This window comes from Coregonus lavaretus (assembly GCF_964263955.1).
Source record: "Coregonus lavaretus genome assembly, chromosome: 3".
Lineage (NCBI taxonomy): Eukaryota > Metazoa > Chordata > Actinopteri > Salmoniformes > Salmonidae > Coregonus > Coregonus lavaretus.
Window position 1 is genome coordinate 47233418 of NC_139990.1, and position 15020 is coordinate 47248437.

Sequence of the window (15020 nt, forward strand, 5' to 3'; positions counted from 1 at the left end):
GTGTTTCTACTAGACTAGTGTTCCTACTAGACTAGTGTTCCTACTAGACTAGTATTCCTACTAGACCAGTTTTTCTACTATAGTAGTGATTCTACTATAGTAGTGTTCCTTCTAGGCTAGTGTTTCTACTATAGTAGTGTTTTTACTAGACTAGTGTATCTACTAGACTAGTGTTTCTACTATAGTAGTGTTTCTACTAGACTAGTGTTTCTACTATAGTAGTGTTTCTACTAGACTAGTTTTTTTCACTATAGTAGTTTTTCTACTAGACTAGTGTTTCTACTAAACTCGTTTTCTACTATAGTTGTGTTCCTACTAGACTAGTGTTTCTACTAGACTAGTGTTTCTACTAGACTAGTGTTTCTACTATACTAGTGTTTCTACTATAGTAGTGTTTCTACTAGACTAGTCTTTCTAGTATAGTAGTGTTTCTACTAGACTAGTGTTTCTACTAGATTAGTGTTCCTACTATAGTAGTGTTTCTACTAGACTAGTATTCCTACTAGACTAGTGTTCCTTCAAGACTAGTGTTTCTACTAGACTAGTGTTTCTACTATAGTATTGTTTCTACTATACTAGTGTTTCTACTATACTAGTGTTTCTACTATATTAGTGTTTCTACTAGATTAGTGTTTCTACTATAGTAGTGTTTCTACTAGACTAGTGTTTCTACTATAGTAGTGTTTCTACTAGACTAGTGTTCCTACTAGACTAGTGTTTCTACTATAGTAATGTTTCTACTAGACTAGTGTTTCTACTATAGTAGTGTTTCTACTAGACTAGTGTTCCTACTATAGTAGTGTTTCTACTAGACTAGTGTTCTACTATAGTAGTGTTTCTACTAGACTAGTGTTTCTACTAGACTAGTGTTCCTACTATAGTAGTGTTTCTACTAGACTAGTGTTCCTACTAGACTAGTGTTTCTACTAGACTAGTGTTTCTACTATAGTAGTTTTTCTACTAGACTAGTGTTCCTACTATAGTAGTGTTTCTACTAGACTAGTGTTTCTACTATAGTAGTGTTTTTGCTAGACTATTGTTTCTACTATAGTAGTGTTTCTACTAGACTAGTGTTCCTACTAGACTAGTGTTTCTACTATAGTAGTGTTTCTACTAGACTAGTGTTTCTACTATAGTAGTGTTTCTACTAGACTAGTGTTCCTACTATAGTAGTGTTTCTTCTAGACTAGTGTTCTACTATAGTAGTGTTTCTACTAGACTAGTGTTTCTACTAGACTAGTGTTCCTACTGTAGTAGTGTTTCTACTAGACTAGTGTTTCTACTCGACTAGTGTTTCTACTAGACTAGTGTTTCTACTAGACTAGTGTTTATACTATAGTAGTGTTCCTACTAGACTAGTGTTCCTACTATAGTAGTGTTTCTACAAGACTAGTGTTCCTACTATAGTAGTGTTCCTACTAGACTAGTGTTTCTACTATAGTAGTGTTCCTACTAGACTAGTGTTCCTACTATAGTAGTGTTTCTACAAGTCTAGCGTTTCTACTATAGTAGTGTTCCTACTAGACTAGTGTTTCTACTAGACTAGTGTTTCTACTATAGTAGTGTTTCTACTAGACTAGTTTTTCTGCTATAGTAGTGTTTCTACTAGAGTAGTGTTTCTACTAGAAAAGTGTTTCTACTATAGTAGTGTGCCTACTAGACCAGTGTTTCTACTAGACAAGTGTTTCTACTATAGTAGTGTTTCTACTATACTAGTGTTTCTACTATAGTAGTGTTTCTACTAGACTAATGTTCCTACTATAGTAGTGTTTCTACTAGACTAGTGTTTATACTAGACTAGTGTTTCTAATAGACTAGTGTTCCTACTAGGCTAGTGTTTCTACTATAGTAGTGTTTCTACTAAACTAGTGTTCCTACTAGACTCGTGTATCTACTAGAATAGTGTTTCTACTATAGTAGTGTTTCTACTAGACTAGTGTTTCTACTATAGTAGTGTTTCTATTAGACTAGTGTTCCTTCTAGGCTAGTGTTTCTACTATAGTAGTGTACCTACTAGGCTAGTGTTTCTACTAGACTAGTTATTCTACTAGACTAGTTTTTCTACTATAGTAGTGTTTCTACTATACTAGTGTTTCTACTAGACTAGTGTTTCTACTATAGTAGTGTTTCTACTAGACTAGTGTTTCTACTATAGTAGTGTTTCTACTATACTAGTGTTTCTACTATAGTAGTGTTTCTACTAGACTAGTGTTTCTACTATAGTAGTGTTTCTACTATACTAGTGTTTCTACTAGACTAGTGTTTCTACTATAGTAGTATTTCTACTAGACTAGTGTTTCTACTAGACTAGTGTTCCTACTAGACTAGTGATTCTACTATAGTAGTGTTTCTACTAGACTAGTGTTTCTACTAGACTAGTGTTTCTACTATAGTAGTGTTTCTACTATACTAGTGTTTCTACTATAGTAGTGTTTCTACTAGACTAGTGTTTCTACTAGACTAGTGTTTCTACTATAGTAGTGTTTTCACTATAGTAGTGTTTCTACTAGACTAGTGTTTCTACTAGACGAGTGTTTCTACTATAGTAGTGTTTCTACTATACTAGTGTTTATACTATAGTAGTGTTTCTCCTAGACTAGTGTTCCTACTATAGTAGTGTTTCTACTAGACTAGTGTTTCTACTATAGTAGTGTTTCTACTAGTCTAGTGTTTCTACTATAGTAGTGTTTCTACTAGTCTAGTGTTTCTACTAGACTAGTGTTTCTACTATTGTAGTTTCCTACTAGACTAGATTTTCTACTACAGTAGTGTTTCTACTAGACTAGTGTTCCTACTAGACAAGTGTTTCTACTAGACTAGTGTTTCTACTATAGTAGTGTTTCTACTAGACTCGTGTTTCTACTAGACTAGTGTTCCTACTAGACTAGTGTTCCTACTAGACTAGTGTTCCTTCTAGACTAGTGTTTCTACTAAAGTAGTGTTCCTACTAGGCTAGTGTTTCTACTATAGTAGTGTTTTTACTAGACTAGTGTATCTACTAGACTAGTGTTTCTACTATAGTAGTGTTTCTACTAGACTAGTGTTTCTACTATAGTAGTGTTTTTACTAGACTAGTGTTTTTCACTATAGTAGTTTTTCTACTAGACTAGTGTTTCTACTAAACTCGTTTTTCTACTATAGTTGTGTTCCTACTAGACTAGTGTTTCTACTAGACTAGTGTTTCTACTAGACTAGTGTTTCTACTATAGTAGTGTTTCTACTATACTAGTGTTTCTACTATAGTAGTGTTTCTACTAGACTAGTCTTTCTAGTATAGTAGTGTTTCTACTAGACTAGTGTTTCTACTAGACTAGTGTTCCTACTATAGTAGTGTTTCTACTAGACTAGTATTCCTACTAGACTAGTGTTCCTTCAAGACTAGTGTTTCTACTAGACTAGTGTTTCTACTATAGTATTGTTTCTACTATACTAGTGTTTCTACTATACTAGTGTTTCTACTATATTAGTGTTTCTACTAGATTAGTGTTTCTACTATAGTAGTGTTTCTACTAGACTAGTGTTTCTACTATAGTAGTGTTTCTACTAGACTAGTGTTCCTACTAGACTATTGTTTCTACTATAGTAATGTTTCTACTAGACTAGTGTTTCTACTATAGTAGTGTTTCTACTAGACTAGTGTTCCTACTATAGTAGTGTTTCTACTAGACTAGTGTTCTACTATAGTAGTGTTTCTACTAGACTAGTGTTTCTACTAGACTAGTGTTCCTACTATAGTAGTGTTTCTACTAGACTAGTGTTCCTACTAGACTAGTGTTTCTACTAGACTAGTGTTTCTACTATAGTAGTTTTTCTACTAGACTAGTGTTCCTACTATAGTAGTGTTTCTACTAGACTAGTGTTTCTACTATAGTAGTGTTTCTGCTAGTCTATTGTTTCTACTATAGTAGTGTTTCTACTAGACTAGTGTTTCTACTAGACTAGTGTTCCTACTGTAGTAGTATTTCTACTAGACTAGTGTTTCTACTCGACTAGTGTTTCTACTAGACTAGTGTTTCTACTAGACTAGTGTTTCTACTATAGTAGTGTTTCATCTAGACTAGTGTTCCTACTATAGTAGTGTTTCTACTAGACTAGTGTTTATATTATAGTAGTGTTTCTTCTAGACTAGTGTTTATACTATAGTAGTGTTCCTACTAGACTAGTGTTCTTACTATAGTATTGTTTCTACAAGGCTAGCGTTTCTACTATAGTAGTGTTCCTACTCGAATAGTGTTTCTACTAGACTAGTGTTTCTACTATACTAGTTATTCTACTATAGTAGTGTTTCTACTAGACTAGTCTTTCTAGTATAGTAGTGTTTCTACTAGACTAGTGTTTCTACTAGACTAGTGTTTCTACTAGACTAGTGTTCCTACTATAGTAGTGTTTCTACTAGACTAGTATTCCTACTAGACTAGTGTTCCTTCAAGACTAGTGTTTCTACTAGACTAGTGTTTCTACTATAGTAGTGTTTCTACTATACTAGTGTTTCTACTATACTAGTGTTTCTACTAGATTAGTGTTTCTACTAGATTAGTTTTTCTACTATAGTAGTGTTTCTACTAGACTAGTGTTTCTACTATAGTAGTGTTTCTACTAGACTAGTGTTCCTACTAGACTAGTGTTTCTACTATAGTAATGTTTCTACTAGACTAGTGTTTCTACTATAGTAGTGTTTCTACTAGACTAGTGTTCATACTATAGTAGTGTTTCTACTAGACTAGTGTTCTACTATAGTAGTGTTTCTACTAGACTAGTGTTTCTACTAGACTAGTGTTCCTACTATAGTAGTGTTTCTACTAGACTCGTGTTCCTACTAGACTAGTGTTTCTACTAGACTAGTGTTTCTACTATAGTAGTTTTTCTACTAGACTAGTGTTCCTACTATAGCAGTGTTTCTACTAGACTAGTGTTTCTACTACAGTAGTGTTCCAACTAGACTAGTGTTCCTACTATAGTAGTGTTTCTACAAGACTAGTGTTTCTACAATAGTAGTGTTCCTACGAGACTAGTGTTCCTTCTAGACTAGTGTTTATACTATAGTGGTGTTTCTACTAGAATAGTGTTCCTACTAGACTAGTGTTTCTACTAGACTAGTGTTTCTACTATAGTAGTGTTTCTACTAGACTAGTGTTTCTACTATAGTAGTGTTTCTGCTAGACTATTGTTTCTACTATAGTAGTGTTTCTACTAGACTAGTGTTCCTACTAGACTAGTGTTTCTACTATAGTAGTGTTTCTACTAGACTAGTGTTTCTACTATAGTAGTGTTTCTACTAGACTAGTGTTCCTACTATAGTAGTGTTTCTTCTAGACTAGTGTTCTACTATAGTAGTGTTTCTACTAGACTAGTGTTTCGACTAGACTAGTGTTCCTACTGTAGTAGTGTTTCTACTAGACTAGTGTTTCTACTCGACTAGTGTTTCTACTAGACTAGTGTTTCTACTAGACTAGTGTTTCTACTATAGTAGTGTTTCATCTAGACTAGTGTTCCTACTATAGTAATGTTTCTACTAGACTAGTGTTTATATTATAGTAGTGTTTCTTCTAGACTAGTGTTTATACTATAGTAGTGTTCCTACTAGACTAGTGTTCTTACTATAGTAGTGTTTCTACAAGACTAGTGTTTCTACTATAGTAGTGTTCCTACTAGACTAGTGTTTCTACTATAGTAGTGTTCCTACTAGAATAGTGTTCCTACTATAGTAGTGTTTCTACAAGGCTAGCGTTTCTACTATAGTAGTGTTCCTACTCGAATAGTGTTTCTACTAGACTAGTGTTTCTACTAGACTAGTGTTTCTACTATAGTGGTGTTTCTACTAGACTAGTGTTCCTACTATAGTAGTGTTTCTACTAGACTAGTGTTCCTACTAGAGTAGTGTTTCTACAAGACTAGTGTTTCTACTATAGTAGTGTTCCTACTAGACTAGTGTTCCTTCTAGACTAGTGTTTATACTATAGTAGTGTTTCTACTATAGTAGTGTTTCTACTAGACTAGTGTTTCTACTATAGTAGTGTTTCTACTAGACTATTGTTTCTACTATAGTAGTGTTTCTACTAGACTAGTGTTCCTACTAGACTAGTGTTTCTACTATAGTAGTGTTCTTACTAGACTAGTGTTTCTACTATTGTAGTGTTTCTACTAGACTAGTGTCCCTACTGTAGTAGTGTTTCTACTAGACTAGTGCTCCTACTAGACTAGTGTTTCTTCTAGACTACTATTCCTACTATAGTAGTGTTTCTATTAGACTACTGTTTCTACTATAGTAGTGTTTCTTCTAGACTAGTGTTTATACTATAGTAGTGTTCCTACTAGACTAGTGTTCTTACTATAGTAGTGTTTCTACAAGACTAGTGTTTCTACTATAGTAGTGTTCCTACTAGACTAGTGTTTCTACTATAGTAGTGTTCCTACTAGAATAGTGTTCCTACTATAGTAGTGTTTCTACAAGGCTAGCGTTTCTACTATAGTAGTGTTCCTACTCGAATAGTGTTTCTACTAGACTAGTGTTTCTACTAGACTAGTGTTTCTACTATAGTAGTGTTTCTACTAGACTAGTTTTTCTGCTATAGTAGTGTTTCTACTAGAGTAGTGTTTCTACTAGAAAAGTGTTTCTACTATAGTAGTGTGCCTACTAGACCAGTGTTTCTACTAGACAAGTGTTTCTACTATAGTAGTGTTTCTACTATACTAGTGTTTCTACTATAGTAGTGTTTCTACTAGACTAATGTTCCTACTATAGTAGTGTTTCTACTAGACTAGTGTTTATACTAGACTAGTGTTTCTAATAGACTAGTGTTCCTACTAGGCTAGTGTTTCTACTATAGTAGTGTTTCTACTAAACTAGTGTTCCTACTAGACTCGTGTATCTACTAGAATAGTGTTTCTACTATAGTAGTGTTTCTACTAGACTAGTGTTTCTACTATAGTAGTGTTTCTATTAGACTAGTGTTCCTTCTAGGCTAGTGTTTCTACTATAGTAGTGTACCTACTAGGCTAGTGTTTCTACTAGACTAGTTATTCTACTAGACTAGTTTTTCTACTATAGTAGTGTTTCTACTATACTAGTGTTTCTACTAGACTAGTGTTTCTACTATAGTAGTGTTTCTACTAGACTAGTGTTTCTACTATAGTAGTGTTTCTACTATACTAGTGTTTCTACTATAGTAGTGTTTCTACTAGACTAGTGTTTCTACTATAGTAGTGTTTCTACTATACTAGTGTTTCTACTAGACTAGTGTTTCTACTATAGTAGTATTTCTACTAGACTAGTGTTTCTACTAGACTAGTGTTCCTACTAGACTAGTGATTCTACTATAGTAGTGTTTCTACTAGACTAGTGTTTCTACTAGACTAGTGTTTCTACTATAGTAGTGTTTCTACTATACTAGTGTTTCTACTATAGTAGTGTTTCTACTATAGTAGTGTTTCTACTAGACTAGTGTTTCTACTATAGTAGTGTTTTCACTATAGTAGTGTTTCTACTAGACTAGTGTTTCTACTAGACGAGTGTTTCTACTATAGTAGTGTTTCTACTATACTAGTGTTTATACTATAGTAGTGTTTCTCCTAGACTAGTGTTCCTACTATAGTAGTGTTTCTACTAGACTAGTGTTTCTACTATAGTAGTGTTTCTACTAGTCTAGTGTTTCTACTATAGTAGTGTTTCTACTAGTCTAGTGTTTCTACTAGACTAGTGTTTCTACTATTGTAGTTTCCTACTAGACTAGATTTTCTACTACAGTAGTGTTTCTACTAGACTAGTGTTCCTACTAGACAAGTGTTTCTACTAGACTAGTGTTTCTACTATAGTAGTGTTTCTACTAGACTCGTGTTTCTACTAGACTAGTGTTCCTACTAGACTAGTGTTCCTACTAGACTAGTGTTCCTTCTAGACTAGTGTTTCTACTATAGTAGTGTTCCTACTAGGCTAGTGTTTCTACTATAGTAGTGTTTTTACTAGACTAGTGTATCTACTAGACTAGTGTTTCTACTATAGTAGTGTTTCTACTAGACTAGTGTTTCTACTATAGTAGTGTTTTTACTAGACTAGTGTTTTTCACTATAGTAGTTTTTCTACTAGACTAGTGTTTCTACTAAACTCGTTTTTCTACTATAGTTGTGTTCCTACTAGACTAGTGTTTCTACTAGACTAGTGTTTCTACTAGACTAGTGTTTCTACTATAGTAGTGTTTCTACTATACTAGTGTTTCTACTATAGTAGTGTTTCTACTAGACTAGTCTTTCTAGTATAGTAGTGTTTCTACTAGACTAGTGTTTCTACTAGACTAGTGTTCCTACTATAGTAGTGTTTCTACTAGACTAGTATTCCTACTAGACTAGTGTTCCTTCAAGACTAGTGTTTCTACTAGACTAGTGTTTCTACTATAGTATTGTTTCTACTATACTAGTGTTTCTACTATACTAGTGTTTCTACTATATTAGTGTTTCTACTAGATTAGTGTTTCTACTATAGTAGTGTTTCTACTAGACTAGTGTTTCTACTATAGTAGTGTTTCTACTAGACTAGTGTTCCTACTAGACTATTGTTTCTACTATAGTAATGTTTCTACTAGACTAGTGTTTCTACTATAGTAGTGTTTCTACTAGACTAGTGTTCCTACTATAGTAGTGTTTCTACTAGACTAGTGTTCTACTATAGTAGTGTTTCTACTAGACTAGTGTTTCTACTAGACTAGTGTTCCTACTATAGTAGTGTTTCTACTAGACTAGTGTTCCTACTAGACTAGTGTTTCTACTAGACTAGTGTTTCTACTATAGTAGTTTTTCTACTAGACTAGTGTTCCTACTATAGTAGTGTTTCTACTAGACTAGTGTTTCTACTATAGTAGTGTTTCTGCTAGTCTATTGTTTCTACTATAGTAGTGTTTCTACTAGACTAGTGTTTCTACTAGACTAGTGTTCCTACTGTAGTAGTATTTCTACTAGACTAGTGTTTCTACTCGACTAGTGTTTCTACTAGACTAGTGTTTCTACTAGACTAGTGTTTCTACTATAGTAGTGTTTCATCTAGACTAGTGTTCCTACTATAGTAGTGTTTCTACTAGACTAGTGTTTATATTATAGTAGTGTTTCTTCTAGACTAGTGTTTATACTATAGTAGTGTTCCTACTAGACTAGTGTTCTTACTATAGTATTGTTTCTACAAGGCTAGCGTTTCTACTATAGTAGTGTTCCTACTCGAATAGTGTTTCTACTAGACTAGTGTTTCTACTATACTAGTTATTCTACTATAGTAGTGTTTCTACTAGACTAGTCTTTCTAGTATAGTAGTGTTTCTACTAGACTAGTGTTTCTACTAGACTAGTGTTTCTACTAGACTAGTGTTCCTACTATAGTAGTGTTTCTACTAGACTAGTATTCCTACTAGACTAGTGTTCCTTCAAGACTAGTGTTTCTACTAGACTAGTGTTTCTACTATAGTAGTGTTTCTACTATACTAGTGTTTCTACTATACTAGTGTTTCTACTAGATTAGTGTTTCTACTAGATTAGTTTTTCTACTATAGTAGTGTTTCTACTAGACTAGTGTTTCTACTATAGTAGTGTTTCTACTAGACTAGTGTTCCTACTAGACTAGTGTTTCTACTATAGTAATGTTTCTACTAGACTAGTGTTTCTACTATAGTAGTGTTTCTACTAGACTAGTGTTCATACTATAGTAGTGTTTCTACTAGACTAGTGTTCTACTATAGTAGTGTTTCTACTAGACTAGTGTTTCTACTAGACTAGTGTTCCTACTATAGTAGTGTTTCTACTAGACTCGTGTTCCTACTAGACTAGTGTTTCTACTAGACTAGTGTTTCTACTATAGTAGTTTTTCTACTAGACTAGTGTTCCTACTATAGCAGTGTTTCTACTAGACTAGTGTTTCTACTACAGTAGTGTTCCAACTAGACTAGTGTTCCTACTATAGTAGTGTTTCTACAAGACTAGTGTTTCTACAATAGTAGTGTTCCTACGAGACTAGTGTTCCTTCTAGACTAGTGTTTATACTATAGTGGTGTTTCTACTAGAATAGTGTTCCTACTAGACTAGTGTTTCTACTAGACTAGTGTTTCTACTATAGTAGTGTTTCTACTAGACTAGTGTTTCTACTATAGTAGTGTTTCTGCTAGACTATTGTTTCTACTATAGTAGTGTTTCTACTAGACTAGTGTTCCTACTAGACTAGTGTTTCTACTATAGTAGTGTTTCTACTAGACTAGTGTTTCTACTATAGTAGTGTTTCTACTAGACTAGTGTTCCTACTATAGTAGTGTTTCTTCTAGACTAGTGTTCTACTATAGTAGTGTTTCTACTAGACTAGTGTTTCGACTAGACTAGTGTTCCTACTGTAGTAGTGTTTCTACTAGACTAGTGTTTCTACTCGACTAGTGTTTCTACTAGACTAGTGTTTCTACTAGACTAGTGTTTCTACTATAGTAGTGTTTCATCTAGACTAGTGTTCCTACTATAGTAATGTTTCTACTAGACTAGTGTTTATATTATAGTAGTGTTTCTTCTAGACTAGTGTTTATACTATAGTAGTGTTCCTACTAGACTAGTGTTCTTACTATAGTAGTGTTTCTACAAGACTAGTGTTTCTACTATAGTAGTGTTCCTACTAGACCAGTGTTTCTACTATAGTAGTGTTCCTACTAGAATAGTGTTCCTACTATAGTAGTGTTTCTACAAGGCTAGCGTTTCTACTATAGTAGTGTTCCTACTCGAATAGTGTTTCTACTAGACTAGTGTTTCTACTAGACTAGTGTTTCTACTATAGTGGTGTTTCTACTAGACTAGTGTTCCTACTATAGTAGTGTTTCTACTAGACTAGTGTTCCTACTAGAGTAGTGTTTCTACAAGACTAGTGTTTCTACTATAGTAGTGTTCCTACTAGACTAGTGTTCCTTCTAGACTAGTGTTTATACTATAGTAGTGTTTCTACTATAGTAGTGTTTCTACTAGACTAGTGTTTCTACTATAGTAGTGTTTCTACTAGACTATTGTTTCTACTATAGTAGTGTTTCTACTAGACTAGTGTTCCTACTAGACTAGTGTTTCTACTATAGTAGTGTTCTTACTAGACTAGTGTTTCTACTATTGTAGTGTTTCTACTAGACTAGTGTCCCTACTGTAGTAGTGTTTCTACTAGACTAGTGCTCCTACTAGACTAGTGTTTCTTCTAGACTACTATTCCTACTATAGTAGTGTTTCTATTAGACTACTGTTTCTACTATAGTAGTGTTTCTTCTAGACTAGTGTTTATACTATAGTAGTGTTCCTACTAGACTAGTGTTCTTACTATAGTAGTGTTTCTACAAGACTAGTGTTTCTACTATAGTAGTGTTCCTACTAGACTAGTGTTTCTACTATAGTAGTGTTCCTACTAGAATAGTGTTCCTACTATAGTAGTGTTTCTACAAGGCTAGCGTTTCTACTATAGTAGTGTTCCTACTCGAATAGTGTTTCTACTAGACTAGTGTTTCTACTAGACTAGTGTTTCTACTATAGTGGTGTTTCTACTAGACTAGTGTTCCTACTATAGTAGTGTTTCTACTAGACTAGTGTTCCTACTAGAGTAGTGTTTCTACAAAACTAGTGTTTCTACTATAGTAGTGTTCCTACTAGACTAGTGTTCCTTCTAGACTAGTGTTTATACTATAGTAGTGTTTCTACTATAGTAGTGTTTCTACTAGACTAGTGTTTCTACTATAGTAGTGTTTCTACTAGACTATTGTTTCTACTATAGTAGTGTTTCTACTAGACTAGTGTTCCTACTAGACTAGTGTTTCTACTATAGTAGTGTTCTTACTAGACTAGTGTTTCTACTAGACTAGTGTTTCTACTATAGTATTGTTTCTACTAGACTAGTTTTTCTGCTATAGTAGTGTTTCTACTAGAAAAGTGTTTCTACTATAGTAGTTTGCCTACTAGACAAGTGTTTCTACTAGACAAGTGTTTCTACTATAGTAATGTTTCTACTATACTAGTGTTTCTACTATAGTAGTGTTTCTACTAGACTAATGTTCCTACTATAGTAGTGTTTCTACTAGACTAGTGTTTCTACTATAGTAGTGTTTCTACTATACTAGTGTTTCTACTATAGTAGTGTTTCTACTATAGTAGTGTTTCTACTAGACTAGTGATTCTACTAGACGAGTGTTTCTACTATAGTAGTGTTCCTACTAGACTAGTGTTTCTACTAGACTAGTGTTTCTACTATAGTAGTGTTTTCTACTATACTAGTGTTTATACTATAGTAGTGTTTCTCCTAGACGAGTGTTCCTACTATAGTAGTGTTTCTACTAGACTAGTGTTTCTACTATAGTAGTGTTTCTACTAGTCTAGTGTTTCTACTATAGTAGTGTTTCTACTAGTCTAGTGTTTCTACTAGACTAGTGTTTCTACTATTGTAGTTTCCTACTAGACTCGTTTTTCTACTACAGTAGTGTTTCTACTAGACTAGTGTTCCTACTAGACAAGTGTTTCTACTAGACTAGTGTTTCTACTATAGTAGTGTTTCTACTAGACTCGTGTTTCTACTAGACTAGTGTTCCTACTAGACTAGTGTTCCTACTAGACTAGTATTCCTACTAGACCAGTTTTTCTACTATAGTAGTGTTTCTACTATAGTAGTGTTCCTTCTAGACTAGTGTCTCTACTATAGTAGTGTTCCTACTAGGCTAGTGTTTCTACTATAGTAGTGTTTTTACTAGACTAGTGTATCTACTAGACTAGTGTTTCTACTATAGTAGTGTTTCTACTAGACTAGTGTTTCTACTATAGTAGTGTTTCTACTAGACTAGTGTTTTTCACTATAGTAGTGTTTCTACTAGACTAGTGTTTCTACTACACTCGTGTTTCTACTATAGTTGTGTTCCTACTAGACTAGTGTTTCTACTAGACTAGTGTTTCTACTAGACTAGTGTTTCTACTATAGTAGTGTTTCTACTATACTAGTGTTTCTACTATAGTAGTGTTTCTACTAGACTAGTCTTTCTAGTATAGTAGTGTTTCTACTAGACTAGTGTTTCTACTAGACTAGTGTTTCTACTAGACTAGTGTTCCTACTATAGTAGTGTTTCTACTAGCTAGTATTCCTACTAGACTAGTGTTCCTTCAAGACTAGTGTTTCTACTAGACTAGTGTTTCTACTATAGTAGTGTTTCTACTATACTAGTGTTTCTACTATACTAGTGTTTCTACTAGATTAGTGTTTCTACTAGATTAGTGTTTCTACTATAGTAGTGTTTCTACTAGACTAGTGTTTCTACTATAGTAGTGTTTCTACTAGACTAGTGTTCCTACTAGACTAGTGTTTCTACTATAGTAATGTTTCTACTAGACTAGTGTTTCTACTATAGTAGTGTTTCTACTAGACTAGTGTTCATACTATAGTAGTGTTTCTACTAGACTAGTGTTCTACTATAGTAGTGTTTCTACTAGACTAGTGTTTCTACTAGACTAGTGTTCCTACTATAGTAGTGTTTCTACTAGACTAGTGTTCCTACTAGACTAGTGTTTCTACTAGACTAGTGTTTCTACTATAGTAGTTTTTCTACTAGACTAGTGTTCCTACTATAGCAGTGTTTCTACTAGACTAGTGTTTATACTACAGTAGTGTTCCAACTAGACTAGTGTTCCTACTATAGTAGTGTTTCTACAAGACTAGTGTTTCTACAATAGTAGTGTTCCTACGAGACTAGTGTTCCTTCTAGACTAGTGTTTATACTATAGTGGTGTTTCTACTAGACTAGTGTTCCTACTAGACTAGTGTTTCTACTAGACTAGTGTTTCTACTATAGTAGTGTTTCTACTAGACTAGTGTTTCTACTATAGTAGTGTTTCTGCTAGACTATTGTTTCTACTATAGTAGTGTTTCTACTAGACTAGTGTTCCTACTAGACTAGTGTTTCTACTATAGTAGTGTTTCTACTAGACTAGTGTTTCTACTATAGTAGTGTTTCTACTAGACTAGTGTTACTACTATAGTAGTGTTTCTTCTAGACTAGTGTTCTACTATAGTAGTGTTTCTACTAGACTAGTGTTTCGACTAGACTAGTGTTCCTACTGTAGTAGTGTTTCTACTAGACTAGTGTTTCTACTCGACTAGTGTTTCTACTAGACTAGTGTTTCTACTAGACTAGTGTTTCTACTATAGTAGTGTTTCATCTAGACTAGTGTTCCTACTATAGTAGTGTTTCTACTAGACTAGTTTTTATATTATAGTAGTGTTTCTTCTAGACTAGTGTTTATACTATAGTAGTGTTCCTACTAGACTAGTGTTCTTACTATAGTAGTGTTTCTACAAGACTAGTGTTTCTACTATAGTAGTGTTCCTACTAGACTAGTGTTTCTACTATAGTAGTGTTCCTACTAGAATAGTGTTCCTACTATAGTAGTGTTTCTACAAGGCTAGCGTTTCTACTATAGTAGTGTTCCTACTCGAATAGTGTTTCTACTAGACTAGTGTTTCTACTAGACTAGTGTTTCTACTATAGTGGTGTTTCTACTAGACTAGTGTTCCTACTATAGTAGTGTTTCTACTAGACTAGTGTTCCTACTAGAGTAGTGTTTCTACAAGACTAGTGTTTCTACTATAGTAGTGTTCCTACTAGACTAGTGTTCCTTCTAGACTAGTGTTTATACTATAGTAGTGTTTCTACTATAGTAGTGTTTCTACTAGACTAGTGTTTCTACTATAGTAGTGTTTCTACTAGACTATTGCTTCTACTATAGTAGTGTTTCTACTAGACTAGTGTTCCTACTAGACTAGTGTTTCTACTATAGTAGTGTTCTTACTAGACTAGTGTTTCTACTATTGTAGTGTTTCTACTAGACTAGTGTCCCTACTGTAGTAGTGTTTCTACTAGACTAGTGCTCCTACTAGACTAGTGTTTCTTCTAGACTACTATTCCTACTATAGTAGTGTTTCTATTAGACTACTGTTTCTACTATAGTAGTGTTTCTTCTAGACTAGTGTTTATACTATAGTAGTGTTCCTACTAGACTAGT